This window comes from Xiphophorus hellerii, chromosome 10 (genome assembly GCF_003331165.1).
Source record: "Xiphophorus hellerii strain 12219 chromosome 10, Xiphophorus_hellerii-4.1, whole genome shotgun sequence".
Lineage (NCBI taxonomy): Eukaryota > Metazoa > Chordata > Actinopteri > Cyprinodontiformes > Poeciliidae > Xiphophorus > Xiphophorus hellerii.
In genome coordinates this window covers 13,966,051-13,981,196 of record NC_045681.1, presented here as the reverse complement: position 1 = coordinate 13,981,196, position 15,146 = coordinate 13,966,051, and the positions used below count along the sequence as shown (strand labels likewise).

Genomic DNA, 15,146 nt, shown 5'->3' with positions numbered 1-15,146 from the left:
ATGGAAGTGCTGAGGACAGCGTGGCTGCCCACATGTAATGTGGTTCAACAGAAAGAAAGGCTTTAGGGCGTCTTTCTAAATGTTGCCTAAGAGGGCTGAGCGGCAGAATGAACTCGGCGCCCTGAAAAGTAATGCCCTGAAGCGTTTGTTTTAAATGTTGACAAACTGCTTTACATAGGAGAAACAGGTGTTTCCTCTAAGAGGGTCACACCCCTCACCTGCTTTTCTGAACAGACTGGGATAATCCTTATTCAAATGAGAGGCCTAACAGCAGAGAAAGAGGGACTTGTGGCAGAAAGTTTACTTGAAACGGGAGCTTTAAAAATTGTTTAACGTCATAAACCTGAAGTTTTAATCAAAAAGGAGATTCAACTTTAGCTAGGAACATAATTTAAAAGTGAGGGCATGCTGTACTTTAGTAGATAAACGCACCTCAACACTTCTCACTACATTGCCCTTCAATTTCATTGAGCACAGCTTCTAACTTCTGTTATGAACGGAGGCTCATCTTATTGAGAATCAGAATCTCCTTTCAGTGTCCCGCTCAAGTAAAAAAAAAGTCAAGTTGCCACCAAATGAATGAAAAACAGCAGTTTACCACTGTGGCAAGAAGACTTTCAACAATTAAGCCCTAAATCAAAAGCTTGTAAGAGATCAGGATAAAGGACAGAATTTGGTCTAAAACCTGTCTCTGCTCATCCAAAGAGGGCAGACCGAGGGAAATGGGACACAGATTAGAGCTTAATCTGGAGGCAAAAGGTTTACCAGTGCTCCAGCATGCGCACTCTACCAAAGAACTGTAAATGACAAAACAAAAAAGCAGAAAACTTGAATACTAATTTCTGGCCTAAAAGTGTTGTAAAAATTATTTGCTCCATCAAACATTTCTGTTTTTTGCCTTTCTGGTTAATTTTGGTGTTGAACATAACCTGAATAAATACTTCCTGCCTTTTTCAAGTAAGAATTTTCATTTATGAAACGTAAAAGTGATATCTTTTGTGCAGCTGGACCCTCGAGTAAAACACAATGGTTACGTGGCGAGAAGCAAGACTTTCAGCTGCTTCCATTCACTACTTAATGTTTCTAGATAAAGAGTGCTATTCTGGACATTTGGGAGAAACATGTGCCCATGCCCATGCCCATCAGCGTTGGAAAGAACAAAAGAAGCAAGTCGCATCATCTAACTCAATGCCGAGAGGATTTTATGTAAACTGCAATTTGTCACAAATTGTCATTTACCACACTGTGGAGAATTACAAGCAGACTAGGCTGATCACATAACTCTTAAATCCCTGAATAGGGTGCTTGGCTTGCTAGGTCTCCAAGTCACTACTCAGACAATTTTTCTACCACCTTCCTTCTAATCACTGAGACTTTACAATCATGATTTTCATCTTGGGCAACAAGTGTAATATTTATCGATGCTAAAGTTCAGCTGTCTGCACAAAACAGCCTTGGTAAAATATTGTGAATAACGGTCTGAAAAAACAATGGGGGGGAAAAAAAGAGGAAATAAAAAAGTTAAAAATGAGGACATATGCCCTCTGGAATAGGGCGATTTCTGACTTCATCTCCTATCCAAGCTTGGAGCACTAAAGTTTATTGCTCTTCTACAGTTCAACCAAGTGACAATGGTTCCAGTCAAGTTAGCAAACTCAATGTGAATACATGGGACTATCACATCCGGATAGAAGCCAGGAAGGGGAAGTGGTGGAGCAAGAAGGACGGCATTGACAGCATGCTTGATATTTACACACTAGCTTGGGTTTAAGTGTGGCAAAGAACATGGCAACAGTGTAACATGCACTCAGAAATCCTGCTACAACACAAATATTTATTTGAAAGAGGATAAACTGGGCAGAGGGTGGGAAGTCAGTCCACAGGGAAAACCAGCATGCCTGACAGCCCACATGGAAAACATTACATTCCATCTTAAACGGCTCAAAATCCTTGTATTTTCCGCAGACATCCTCATTTAGAATCACTCAAGCCAAACCTCAAACATCCTCCGACATCTCAGAAAACCAATGAGGGAAAACCGCTCCTATAGTTCAGGCTGACCATTAGGTGGTGCTTTTTTTTTTTTCTCACCATACCTTTATAATAAGGTATAATAATATGGTAAAACGGAGATTAAATTTCCCATTCAGCTTTTTATTATACATAAAAAATTTAATCACATGATTGCTAATCACTCTAACGCACCAACTACATTCTGGAAAACAGCCGTCGAAGCAACTTTGATTAGCCTGCTAGGAACACATGGATGGACTGCTGACAGCTCAAACAATAACCATCTCTCATTCCATCAGTGCTCCCAGATAGGACCAACGGCTCCCCACGCTCATTACTTCAGATCCACATCCCCTCTGCCTACGTAGGTTCTTATATAACACCGTGACGCAGCTAACCGTGCTTCCCACCACCCACGTGGCTTATGATTCGCACCTCCAAACCACCCCTTCACCTTTCACTCGCTCATCCACCCACCTACTGGCCAGCCTCTCCATTCAAAAAAAACAAATAAAATACATTCACTTACAGTACAGTGGAGGTGTGAATCTGTTGATATGTGCCGATATATTGTTATGTTTAATTTTGTTCCCCCTCCCCCATGTTTTGAAGTAGCAGTACACGTGTTAAATAAAGTGGAGCTGGATGCTGCCATCATGTGTTCTCTCAGCTGGAGAATAATCAGGCCAGAAATCATAGTGACACGGAGGAGAAATGTATTTAAAAATATCCAAAACAACCAACCTCAGGGAGGACTCGTCCCACTTATATAATGAAAGTCCAGTTGAACACCCCGTTTCGCCCAGTTACGAGAAAACTACATTAACAAGATGTTGGTACATAACACATGAGCAGAATTTTTGAAGCGTTTAATTTTTAAGCAACATAAAGCCAGCTGAAAAACACAGTGAAGATGGGTGATAGATTAAGAATACAACTTTGCTGAGTGTGAAAAAATTAAAACAAGTAGAAGTGAATCCCACAGAAATGACGATAAGCAAAGGCCGTATTACCAGTATCAAAATACATCAAGGTTTTAAAATGCTACTGAAATTGCTAATAATTCCTAGAAAATGAAGAGTGAATGGTTAAAGGGAACAGAGCAGCGATCCTGCATGAAACAGCCTCCCTCCCACCTGTTGCTGCACTGCTGGCCAGCTGGCCTAAGGAAAGCTTCTTTTCCCTCACCAACAAGAAATGTGAGAGTTTGGGAAGATTTTTACTGAAGATCCTGGTGAGAATATAAAAATCTAAATATAACCCTTTAATTAAAAGAAAGGTGTTTAAAAAGTAAAAATAGCCATTCTCTGTTAAGCAACTAAAGACAGGTTGTGTCCCAGCAGATTAATATTTTACACTAAGCAAATTGTCTTGAAATTTACTAATAAATTGACTAGATTTTGATATTTTTGCTCAACTCTACATATACTAAACACTATCAACATTTAATATTTATACGTTTAGCAGCAACATATTTTTTTAATTAAAAGATTAATTTGCTCACGTTTAACTTTTTTGTGTTTAAATACCACTTTGTTGTAATTTTACCAGCCCACGTCAAGTCGAAAGAGACCCTGAAACCATAATGAAATGCACAACGGTTCTGTACTCAGTCAGGTTCTAGCAAAACAAGTAATATTTTTAAAGTGATGAGCCAGAACATTAAACAATACTAACATTGTAATACAACTTGGGAATTAATTAGGTCTGCGAGTTGTGGAGTGGGCTTCCCACTGCAACAACAACAACAACAACAACAAAAAAAAAAACCCTGGAGATGAACTGATAGGATCTTTATTTTTATTTATTTTTTTGCCAACTCCAATATAAATTTGTTTTATTGGTGTACATTTACTTCAATTTATGTAATGTTACAATAAAAATTATCACTATAAAAGAACTAAACGCATGAACAAAAACTAAAATTTCCTTTCATTTTTAAATTGGCGATTTGTTTTGTTTGCCAATTCTCATGTTCCTGGCCTTAATGAGAAACATTGTGGGCTTTGCTGTAGCCAGAGGCTACAGATGGATTACAGAAGGATGCCAAGCAGCTGACACATCTGAAGAGTAAATAAGCGATGACACTGATGGCAAGGATTGATGAGCAAAAATGTGAGAAAAAAAAAAAAACAGGATAAACAACACAGAACTGGAAGTGAGATATTGTACCGCACAAGAGCACATATGGGCCTCTCCCTGCAGCAGCTGTGAAAGTCATGATCACACTAACTACACCTCTAATCACAGCTGCTCCTGGGAAAAGGTCTTGTTGTTTATGCTTTTCTTTTTCCTTTCTTTTTTTTTCAGAGCACATAATCATCCACGATTAAAAACAGATGATGCAACAAACTGAGTGGAATATCTTCCTGACGATTCTAACAGATCGGTGTGATCTCAAATGCGGGCACAGTTCCAAGTGTAACAATACTGGGACTAAATCTTCTTACAAACCCCGAAGACTGAGCTAATTAAATCCAACCAACTGAAAAACCGGTTGGGCTTTAAGAAAATGAAAAAAAAATTAAAAAAAATAGACATCTACAGGAAGCAATGACACGAAAGCTAATGTCACTATGATAAAAACATATTCCAATAAAAATCTGTGAAACTAGAGTATGAGCCTACATCTGCTTGAAAAAAAAATATTCATAACTCTTGAAGTTCCCCAAATATTACACCATAATAAGAAACGTCATTGTGATTTAAAGGTTTTTAGGATTGAACAACACAAAACTGTACAAGTAAAAATCTAAAACTCACTGCAAGCAACTGTGTTCAGAGTCAGAGGTAATCCACAATTTTGCAGTTTGCAAAAAACAAACAAGAACAAAAAAAAAGAAAAAGAAACAAATATATGAACACCGTTTATTCCTTCCTACCACTTCAAAACTATTTTCCACTTTGCTTAGGTCTATAACAAAATCCCCCCCCCCAAAAAATGTTGACGTTTGTGGTTAAAATGAAAACGAGGAAGTTTGGATATTTTTCCAAAACACTGTATATTATATTTTAAGTATGTAACTGAAACAGAAGCTACTGATCTAGGTTTAAGGTAAATGACAAGGTTATCTCCCGTATAAGATACATTTTTGACAACATTACATCAGAGTTAGCTTCCTCCAAGGACACTTTGTCCAAACTATAGCTGATTTCTGTCACGCTTACTTCGCTGTGACCACAGCAGCCGGGCGTCTTATCTGAGCTGTTTACAAAACTGTAATCTAATCATGACTGCAGCAGCTCTGTGAGACTCATTCACAAAGTGACTGCAGGAAAAGACGCACTGGGAGGAAGGGTCGAGTCAGAGGGAGAAGGGGAGGAAACATTTGGGAGTAATTAAGAAAATGAATGGGGCTATAGAGGTGGAGCAGTGATTGAGTATGGAGTGGCGGCACAGGTACACCCGCTTATAATTACTCTCAATGATCTATCTTTATAAGTATATTTTCTTTTAAAGTTATAATATCGCACAGTATTTTTAAGGTTCTGGAAAAGTTTTCTATTACTTGAAATGATGACATGTTTGTCTAACATAAGTGAGTATTTCTATAGCTCAGCAGATTTTTTTTTGCGTGCATGTGCGTGTAAGTTCGTTTATTTATTTAGCACCAAGTCACAAAGCTCATCCCAAGGGCACTTTACAAAAAAAAAAACATGTCAGATTAATGACGTGTTGCAAGAAGACCCAAACAGAACCAGCCTCAGTGATTTTGGGGGTGGGAGGGGTTGAGGTGAAAAACCTGATGATTTCTTAATCTTGTTTAGAGTGAGAAATTATGAAAAACAAAAAATTAAGCTGAAACTCAAAAACGCCTGAATAAAATGGATGAATTAACTCCACAGCAAGCACGTAAGTTTTAAAGTCTTAATAATATGTCATTATTTACGGTAATATTTCTGAAGCATAGCAATATAATGCAATTGCAATTAAGGTGTTCTCCTTTAAAAAAGCACTGGGAAAAGATGTGAAATATACAATGGTTTCTATGCTGGTCACCTGAAGCAAATAAAAAGAAATTAAAACACGTGTTCCTTAACCTGTAGGGAAATTACTGAAGTACTCTGAAACCAAAACATGCAACTTGTTCCTAGACTCAGGATTTTAAGGCCATGAAATATTCTGTAACGTGGCACAAACAGCTGTGCAGTCCAGCTGTGGATATATAAAAAAAAAAAAAAAAATCAGAGCCGGATAAGAATGCCAACCCAAATGTGGAGAGGTCACAACCTTTATGCCTCGATAAAGAGGAAAACCTTTTAAATCCTGACTGCCAATGGATGAAAGATATATTCTTAAACCTGAGTGCGCGGTCACTATAAAGTGGCATCTTTTATCATTGCAAGAATATTGAAATAGTTTATCTCAGGGCTAAAATTAACTGTTAAAGCTTTTATAAATACTTTACATACAAATTAGCTGAAACATCTGGGTATCAGAAACTGTGATACAAGACAAAAAGTTCAGAGTCTTAGATTTCAAATAAATTCAGGGACATATCAGCTGGTTGGCTGAGCTACTTTCAAGATGTAAAGGTTCAGGTTCCCCTTTTCACTTTTTTAAAGTCTCATAATCCATCATTACAAGACTTGCATAAATGCAGAGACAAAGTTATGCAAACACCGACTCCAGTCTTTCGAACGGCTTTGATTCACCGCTGTGAGGGCGACAAGAAGTGTGGCATCATTCCAGCACACAAAGGGTGTTTGCCTGGATAAAACTGGAATGTCAAGAATACTGATTTCAGAGTGGTCCTTTATGTTTTATTAAACCCGCAATAGAATACAAGTTAAACATTCACAGTAAAGTTAATGTTTGTCTCACCAAGAAGGGAACGTATTTAAACAGTACTTAGTTACTGACACTATTCATAAAAAAAAAAAAAACTTTTATTTTCTCAAAATCAACTCAATGTTTCTCAGAAAGCTGATCTATGCGGTTTATGTTTATGTTCTGAGCTTTCTACACTTGTAGTCAATTCAGATTTCTTTGTGGCTGAAATGGACTGACATGAGAAGAGGAACAATTTTTGCCCCTCTAATTACAGCCACATTTAAAAAGAAAGGCTTGCTGCCTTCCTGAAGTACTCCAGCAGCTCACATACAGGAAAGAGGATTTTATTACTGACAATTTCAATAAATCATTGCTTCATCCATTTTTAAATCAGACTCTTAAGACAAATTAAAAACTAGAAGCAGCAGCATTTCAGCCACCTTGGTTGACTCGGTTTAGAGTGCAATGCGGATTTTTATCAAAAAGTGCTTTCTTTTAGTAAATGTCAAGGTTATGGACACAGTCAAAAAGTAAGATAGGTTCTGCTTCCAGGATAAAACTAATGTAGAGCATCACGGTGACACAATTGTTGGGAGAAAAGAAATGAGAGGGCTGACACCTGGGAGAATCAGAGTGAAAATGCTGGTCAGAACCGGAGCAGAAACTTCTAACTTCCTACCAAGTATTGACAGAAATGTTCACGTTATGGCAGATCCCAGTGTTTGAAGTCTTAGTTATCACTCCTTTGCAACTTCCTACTCTGCTCTTAGCTGCCTTGTGCTCAATTTTCTGCAATTTTTTTTCCGATTTTGAACATGGAATAAATATGAGCAATCACAACCTCTGAACCTAAACACTGCTGTTAATGAGATGCAAGATGATGAAATACCCTTTAGGAATACAAAACATGTAGGCTTGAAACTTGTCCTACATTTTCTTATTTGGGAAAACCAAAATGAGTCAGTGTTGCAGTCGAAACTACCGTGGTGTGGGAAATCACCAATTACAGCTACCAGCCATCTACAGCAGAGTAATTTCCACACAATGAAGGACAGCCTAAACAAAGGAAGCCTGTAAATCCTCAAACAGCACTGCTCTTGATGTGATGGTCCCTCAGGAAAACTAAAACACAGCTTTCAAGTCGCCTGACAGCTCTCGCTGTGTTCCTATTGTTGACTTGTCTCCTAAAGTTTAGCTCTTTTTATTTGTTCAAGAGAAAAGTTTGTACAGCATAACATAAAGGACAGAGGAACTTGACCCTGAGTTTAATCAAGTCAAGGACAAAATTCAGAGCAGCAAAACAGAAGGAGACTCCATAACCTGAGGTGAATGAAGTGTTTTAAACTTAAAAGAAAGAAACGACATAACTTGGATCTAAAATCAGCTGTTTTCAAAAAAAAAGAGGAGAAAGCCACGCAACAAGTCAAAATGTCTTTAACTTAAAAGAAAAGCTACAACAGATTAAAATACAATTTTACAGCAAACAGAGAGCACATCTTGACTTGTATAGAGTTTTGAGACTGATATGCTAACTAAAACGACAGTACGGGGGGAAGAGAAAAAAAGCAGAAAGAATTGATGAACGCATAAACACAAACATCCCACCTCCTTAAGGAAAACAGTTCACCTAAGAATCTGGCCTTGTTCTGTGCTTAAGGTGCAGAAATGGAAATCCAACATCCTACAGTGTAGGAGTGTCGAGCTCTCCTTGCTCACTTTGTTTGTTCGTCTTTCGATGTTCTTATCTTGTTCCAACTATTTGGCAATAGTTTACAGATGAGGCAGCTGCTTACAAAAATAGCCTAGATGCTTTTTTAAATCTCGTTACTTACAGCAAATGAGCACTCCTGGGGATTTTTTCTCTTGTAAACACTCCACTAGTGCTGCTGCGCACTTGTGCATGACAAACGCTGTTATCGAGTTCAGATTTTGGAAAACCCAGAGCTGTGTTTGTGTTTCCTGGATTTCTCTCTCCAGGCTTGTCATAGTAGTAATGCTGCGCATCTGTATCATGTAAGGAGTGGCTGTGCACTGCATTGCAAGGGGAATGCCATTTATTTTAGGAATTCTCAGGCTATTGTTGTACCTAGAGGGCAAGTTAGTCCGAATAAGCAAAATAGTATTGGGCAACCTCTGCTTTGATGTAATAGAGAGCGTTTTAAGTTTTCATACAGTCGATGCTTATCTTGACAAAAGTTTTTTTTTTTTTTTAAAAAGGATCTATGCAGCTAATAGCTGAAATTCTACAAAGTTGTTTATTCCTCTGAGGCTCTATGGATCTGGAGGTGGAGACATTTCAGGTGAGTCATATATACATCATGTTTGCAGATCTGGTAGAGAGGAGAGATTTTCCTCACTCAGATGGTTGAAACTCGTCACTCACTACACTACATCAGATTGTCTGCCCTATGAAATATGGTCAATTTTGTCTAAATTAAGTTTCTCCACACTCTGCTTTTACTTTTCTGAAATTGACGCTTTGCAAAACACTATAAAATCAATGTATTATGTGTATTTCATGTCTGTTACATGACTTACAACAAGGCTTACTTAGAAATCATGAATGGAGATATTAGTTAATTATCCAATGACAACAGTAGTGCCAATTCCACAATCTCCTCATCTCTTTGATTGCTTTCTTAATAGTTTGTCCTACTTTTTTTAAGCTTTACTTCACATTTGCATTAAGATTTTATGTGAATTGAATAGAGTGGTATTTGCTATTCATGTATACTTGACGTATTTAAGGCTTTTTTGCAGTTTCAGGTAGTGGATATAACAACAACCACAAAAATGGAAAAACATGCTCAGGTCAAATGAAATCAAAATACACTGTTTTGAATACAAATGCACTCTGCACTTCCAGATTTAAAAATTTTGAGAACTACCCTGTTTTCCTCACAGGTACTAGTTCTACTTTGCAGTGATCTATCACATAAAATCTCAATAAAATGCATCAAAGAATGTTGATATGTGACAAAATGTAAAAAAACAACATTTAAAGGGTAAATATACTGCACAAGACACTGTATGTGCCTTCAATGCACAAACTAAATGCATTGTACAATCTAAGTTTTGTAGGCATCCAGTAGAGTGTGACTCAGCAGAAACTGTCTAGGTCTATTTGTTTCTGAAGATATAAGATAAATGAAATTAGATTTATTTGGAGATGATAAAGGTTACTGTTGGACGTTCCTGATAAGGATCATTGATGAAGCAGAGTCCTGGACTGAAACTATAATCTGAGCAGGAAACTAGTGCGATTACTCGACAGGAGCTTCTTTGTTTTGTCTGCATCCACCCAACCTGTCATGCCTGATTCATACATAGATTATTTTTTTAAAAATACTAAAAAGCAAAAAGAACAACTATCTGTAACACGTCAGAAAAGTGGTGTTGGCTTTAAGCAGGACTTTAAAAACAATAAGTTCTTACTTGTACTATTTCATGTCCGATTAATCAAACAAACTGCACCATGTGGAGCTAACCTTTACACCTGTCCACAGGTAATTAAAAACTACAGTACAGTAAACCCCTCCGAACAACAATTCAGTCATTAACAACTTACACAAACAAAGCTTTTACATATTTACAGCATAATCATTTGTAAACAGTTAAAGATAAAATAAAATAAAACTCGATAAAAACATACCAAGAGAGTGTTTCCGATAGTCAAAAACTGTTTTGAGGAAAACCTGCATGCGACGTTGATTTTCTTCCTTTCTAAGCGCCTCATCCACAAACACGGAACAAAGTCAAGGCAAGTGTTGATCAAACAAAATGTTAAATGTCCTCCCTGCAGCTCTGAGGTGTCTCCTTCTTTCGCGTGAAGCGCGTTTGCTGGGTTGGACAGAAACCACACGAGTTTTAGACAGCGGGAGTAAGCTAGCTCGAAAAACTAGCAGCTACAGCCGGTTGAAACTTTCAAAATAAAAGTCCCTGTAAATTGTGTTCTGATTAAGTTAACACTTTGCAAGGATTTACAGCAAATTTTAATGTATTTCAGCATCATTTTACGTAATAGATCAATACAAATTAGTACAAAGTTTGCTGTACGAGATCATTCTATGTGGTTTGAATTAATTCTGTCCAATAGGCCAATGATTACATGAAAATGAATGCTATAGTATACTGTTTGAAATGCAAATACAAAACAGAGTAAAAACAAAATTGATACGCTAATTTTGGTCTCGCCTGACCAAAGATCGTTCTTCAACAAGTTTGTTGTGTGTCCAACAAGTCTGTTTAGGCAAAGGGCTATGTCACATTACAAATGATCAGGAGGCGGATTTGACAGTACTCTTGGAGCTGTTTAAAGCTGCAGATACTGATCTAACCGGGATTTCAACTTCACCTAAAAATGTTGAAAGTATGTATTATTTTCCTATCATTTCACAGTTATTCACTTGGTTTATTAGTACATATCACAATTGAATATTGAAATTTGCAGGATTAATGGCTTACGACGTAAGAGTTCAATACGCTGATGTTGTATGAAAAAAATTAGATGCACATTTAGTGTTCAACATTTTACGTACAGTTCAGCAATGAATCTTGGTTAATTCAAACTATTTTCTAACCTTAAAGTCTAAACCTTTTTTGATCATCAATGCTTTCTGGAATATGATTGAAACTGATGCTCAGTTTTGAACATTTGGGCTGTTGTGATGCACTTAAGGGTTTAAAGGGCCTTTATTTTTACTCTGATTATGCATATTAATTTCAAGGAATAGCTGGTCGAATAACATAAGGAAACTTTGTGAAATAAATATTGCCTTTCACAATATTGGCAGAGAAAAATGTTACTTTCTAATCATAGTTACATCTGTTTCAGTCTGTAGTCTAGAAACAAGAGAAATAAAATATGTGTGCTTTTGTTTTGAAGAGCAAATGACAGTTTCCGATGTTTACTTTCTGAGAAGAGTAGATTTATATGTCCCTCTTACACACACACGCATACCAGCACACGCACTCAGGCTGTTTTACTTTTCACATTACCCTTTTGCCCCAAAGGCTAACCCCGTCCGAGCCGTTCCTTACACCAAATGGCCTTTTGGGTTTGAAGGAAAACATTTGTCCCCACAGGCACACAAACCTAAGGCTTTGTGTGGAATGAGTTCAAAATCCCACGAGGCTTGCATAAAAGATGTCTAGCTGAATTGTTGTTGTGTTAAGTAAATAAATCAAACTGCAAAATGACAGAGAAAATGATGCCTATAAGGAAGGCCGATTTGTTACCAGAAAAAATGGTTTATGAAGAAGATACCGTAGATTTAAAGTCTGTTTCTGAACAACCTGTGCTTTGCTCTAAAAATGTAAAATGAGGCCATATCAAAGAAAGCTCAGAGAAGTTTCCACAGCAGAGTAAAACTTCACATTAAAAAGTATGAATTCTGGAGAGATAGTTTATGATTTCTAAATCCACCACCACAACTCTGCGTCATTTTGCACCCTGTCTAGACAACCCATGGTTTCGTCTTATACTTTGAATGTTTTTTTTTTGTTTGTTTGTTTGTTTTTTTTACCTAGACATACATTTTCAACTAATTCCTCTCTGTAGTGGACTTTAGCCAACAATTCTTGCACATGAAGTATCACTACTCTTACTTGTGCAAAATGTCTTGCTACTCTACCCACTGCAGTTATAGTTTTACAAAAGAACAATTTAACCAAAGTTAACAAACTTACAGTTTATGTAAAAATTAGATCTCTTGTTTGGTAACAAGCATTGTTCATTGTTGTAGTTGTATCTGATGAGCCTGCTGTGATATTCAGTGGAGAAAAAATCTACCGTGAACTTTAATTTATATATTTTCTAAAAAGGCTGTGGAACATTGTGAGTTGTTCGAAGACATTCATTTGGATCTGCACCAAAAGCTTTGATTTAAATAGTGAACTGTCAAAGCAATTCTCATTTTCATACTACGTGTTATTGCATGGAAAATCACCATTTCATTCAGTGCAAACCAAGCAAATATATGCATTTCGAACATTCTCTCCTGATTGTCAGAGCCCTGCATTCATTTAGTTTAATGTTTTATCCTCAGAGTTCTTTTCAACTTCGGTCCCGTCACGCAGGAATGCAGATTCAGACTGTCCAGCTTTTCTCTGACCACGAGAGAAAGCAGTTACAGTAATGGATAATTGTGTGTGGGCTGAACGCTGCATGCCTGTCGACTCCCAAAATCAAAACTCTGAATCTGCTCTCTACCATGCAAGCATAAGGACTTTAGTTACTCCCTACTCCCAGCTGGGCCGGGTTGCATACAGTACATGCTGAGGATGCCTATCACCAAACAAATTACTCCCCTTCCTCCTGGTGGAACAGGAGGAAGTGGGGCCAGGAGGCCAGGAGGCCAGGAGGCCACTGCCAGTTAATTTCAATCAGACATGCAACGTAGACACGAGTTGTGAAGAGTAACTGATAAGTGACGCTGCAGCTCACGACGAGGCGCCCAGATCTCTGGTGTTTGAGAGCCGACTTCCTGAATGTGAAACAGCAGAACTTTCCATTATGATGCATTAGGCACGTGCAAGAGGGGAAGTCTGGAAAAGACATTTCATGTTCTCCCCAGGCGCAGCATAAAAGCTTTTATGCACATTTATTATTCCCATTTGAGTCGTTTGGATTCGCTTTAGACAATGTGATATTTACAGTCGTGCACTTCTCTCATCATCGATCGTGCATGTTTGCATTTAAAAGATGGGAAGAAAAATAAAACATGGTTCGATCAGCTAAAGCAAAGAAAGAGTTGAAGCTAATGTATAAGTGTGAGACTCAAATCTCCAATAAGGAGTTGGATTCTAAGAGGCAAAACAGATGCTCACCAAGGAGGACAGCAGTTAAAATTTACAGCTACTGGAATGATGACCTGTCACCCTGATTTATATTGATCTTGTTACAAGGTTGGGAGTACAAGTGAAGAACAATAAAAACCTTGTACAACAAGTTGTCGTCCTTGTTTTCATTTCTTTAATTGGCTGGTAAATCAGAAGATTTTTAATAGGGAGCGGCAGTTGTTAATTAGGAGAAAAATGGGAAAAAAGTTAAAGTAGATAATAACCAAAGACAGGCAGGCTTTTGTACTGAATGCATGCTCTCTATTCATGAGAATAAGATTAAAGGATAAACTGGGCAATACTAGGACTATGAGGGGTGAGGAAATAGTCTTGATAATTTAAAGCACTTTAAGACGAACACCAGCACCACAGCTTTAATGTTTAATCCCTCTTCATCTTTTTCTGTTTTATAATTCTCTTCTAAAAGTATCTGCAGCAAAGCTTTAAGGATAAGAAAAAGTCTACTTCTGTTGTACAACTCTGCACTTTGTATTGATTCACAAACTTACGTTTTAGTATAAAACCATAGACATTTTGTCACTTATAACATAAATACTTAATTGCAAAGTGTATTTGAGCAGTAAATAGAAAAGGAAAAAATAACAGTATAAATAGATAAAAGCGGTGTATTTGCAGTTTGTGCTGTTTGTGTCATTCCTAAATAGAAATGCTTTCGTACTCAACCTACAGATGGGGCCATGAGTTTATTTTCATTGTAATGAATTTCAAATCTCTTAACTTGGAAACAATAAAATTAGAAGAAAGACATAGGAAATCTCTTGAACTCTTGTTCTGTGTAAAAGAAAACAAAAAAAACAAGTGGAGTTTCAGAGATAAAATTAGTGGATTAAACTTCAGGGGACTGTCAGTTTTTACTGTGCTGTTGTGAGTCAGAAGCTGTAAAGTTGGTGAACCGCTAACTAAGACCATTTCTAAAAGACATTGGGCTTAACTGTTAAGAGTGCACAACAAGATTTTCTTTATTCTTCTAAACTATGTAATTTAGAATCAGCAAATGAAAAAAAACTGACGTATACATTTATTAACTTTCCATGTTCTGAACTGCAAAATGTTTTTTTTTTTGGTTTGGCAAGTCCAACTAATATTAAAGAAAACTGACCTCACTTCAACTTCTTTTGAAGTTGAAGTGAGGTCAGTTTTGATCATATCAAAAGTTAAATCCATTTGGATATTTCCGTCCCAGATGTTCCGCATCTGTTTTAAAATTAGACTGATGTAATTGCTAAAAAGTTCAGTTTCTGGTCAGCAAAAGTATCCAGGACCCTCTTCATGTTTAGATCCTCGCAAAAATATGAACGGTTCCCTGGGTTTTTTCTTACAAATGAAAATCTGAAAAGTGTAGAATCTATTTCTTAAAAATGGTGGCAGCAGCAATATGTGTAAGGGATGTTTGTTGCAGCAGTGACAGGGAAGCCAGTTTGTGTTGGTGAAAAGATGGATGAAGCTAAATGCTTTGCAATCCAAAGAGGAGAATATTTCAGAGGCTGCAAAACACTGG

The 15,146-nt window shown here is 37.3% G+C and overlaps 1 protein-coding gene across 1 annotated transcript in view; it reads right to left on the bottom strand.

Moving 5' to 3' along the window:
• Positions 1-10,642, bottom strand: part of LOC116727231 (leucine zipper putative tumor suppressor 2 homolog) — a 28,418-nt gene extending 17,776 nt beyond the window's left edge. Inside the window, exon 1 of the mRNA XM_032574539.1 lies at positions 10,440-10,642. The gene's annotated coding sequence lies outside the window, so the exon portion shown is untranslated. The remainder of the gene's footprint in view (positions 1-10,439) is intronic.
• Between the last annotated feature and the right edge of the window lie 4,504 nt (positions 10,643-15,146).